This window comes from Armigeres subalbatus, chromosome 3, assembly GCF_024139115.2.
Source record: "Armigeres subalbatus isolate Guangzhou_Male chromosome 3, GZ_Asu_2, whole genome shotgun sequence".
NCBI lineage: Eukaryota > Metazoa > Arthropoda > Insecta > Diptera > Culicidae > Armigeres > Armigeres subalbatus.
Window position 1 is genome coordinate 382523196 of NC_085141.1, and position 2144 is coordinate 382525339.

The following is a 2144-nucleotide window of genomic DNA, read 5'->3' on the forward strand; positions in this document are numbered from 1 at the left end:
CGTGCGCCAGCAAAATAATAAACTGATATTCCGGCAAACATGATGTTTGTTAGCTGATTTGCGGCAAATTATTTGGTTATTTGGTGAATTTTGACATGAATCTCTGAAAAAACATGTTTGCTGGGGCACGGCTGTGCGCATCTCGGTAAAAGTTGACCATTTTGCTGAGACCCGGTAAAAAAAATTAAGTGTGTAAGGAAAAAACGGGCTAATATTGCAAAGACCATGTACCGTATTTATATCAGGTTAAAGACCAACTAGTTATTGGGGTAAGCCTAGAAGTATTACTCCATAAATTTCTAGGATGGCCATTAGCATATGCCATGGACACATTTTATTCTATGGACCACAAAGGGGATGTACCACTTTTGAAACAAGCCGAAAGAGCCCTGATTACGCGTGTAGATCTTAAAGCCTTTTCCAGAGTTTTCTTGGATGACCATGAACCTATGCATTGGACGCATTCTATTCTATGTACCACAAAGGGGTTGTACCACTTTGGAAACAAGGCGAAAGATTTCTGGTTACGCGTGTAGATCTTAAGGCCTATTTCAGGTATTTCTTGGATGACCGTGAACCTATGCAAAGGTTGCATTCTATCCAATGTATCACAAAAAACACAGATCCAACCTCCAGGAGGTTCTTGTAAAACTTTAAATACTTGAAAACATAGATGAACGACTTACTGTGCGTTATCAAGGATCTGCACCACTTATGACTTGTTGATTCTTAGCGTACCAAGTTCATCTTAAGGCCTCAGCACTCAAACAGTTGGACGACCATGATAGTGGAAACATTTTGGACGACTCTAATACCAAAATTGGTAAAAGACACATCTTAAGGCTAAAAGTGAGTTAAATATCAAATTTTGCTTACCTAAAAGATTGCAAACTTTTTTTACGCTCCAAATTCCAAATAGCGCTCCCTCTTTTTACGCTCTGATTCCATTTACGCTCCCCCGTTTTGGGCGCAGAAAAAATGTGGCAGTACTTAGTATACGAGAAAGGCAAAACAACGTTAATTTTTTTTTTAATCTGCGTAATAACCGTGGAAATCCCAAAAACTGAGCGAAAAAAATCGCGAAAATTTCAAAATCCGAATGGAAGAACCGCGTAAAAAGTGAACTAAGTATGTTACTAGTATTGATTGGTACTTTGCGATACTGTGAAATGTTTCCGAGAGAAACAATGTTCTTATATTCAGCCAACATAGTTCGGCTAAATTGTGTTTCTGGTGGTTATGCCGGATATCACACACCCTGCGATCTCAACTGTAGGTGGTACATATTTACTCTTCAGAGTTCCGTACCTGACTCGGCTCTAAACTAAATTTTTCATTCACTGGCTGTCGCTCCATTGTCTGTATTCTAAAGTTTACATAGAACGATAGTTCCTCCCTACTAAACTATGCTTGGAGAAGGCACTTCTTTTTAACTGGAATAAAACATCTACTACACTTGTTGAATGCTGTTCCTCGAATGAATTTATTGAAACTTTGTTACAATTAGATTGGTTCTTAATTCTAGTACAGTTACAGTTTGTTCGATACTTAATTCTAGTACTATAGTAGGAGGCGGAGAGAAACCCGGAGCTTATTGACTAGTTGTCCAATCAGAGAAAAGAAGGGTACATAGTTAAATACCAATACGTGTACACTTAGTGTGACACTGGTATGGCTCAAGCTATGTGCTGTTGGCATAGATCAGCACCGAAGAGGAGTTAATATGAAAGCATAAGAATGCATAGCTTATTGAGGGTTATGTAAATGTAATATGACACCATGGGACCGTTTGTCTGATGGTGCATTGCGGTACCGATTTATGACTAACTCATTGGCTGGGAGGTAAGTGTTTTGAAAATGTTACAACGTTTGGAACAATGTAAGGAGTCGAATTGCTACACTTGTGTTTTATGGAATGTGGGCAATAATTGATTAACTGTGACACGACATGTCCCAGATTAATTCATGGAACATGTCTTGTAAAAGAAATATGAGTAAGCATAACCACACTTGCTTGGGATCATAAATGAGGTGGATTTGTTATGGTTTGAAAACATGTGAAACTTGAGAAAATATTAGAGTGACTAATTTATAGTCCTGGGAAAGTCTATTATAGTACATATATTATAGTATTTGAGCTTTCA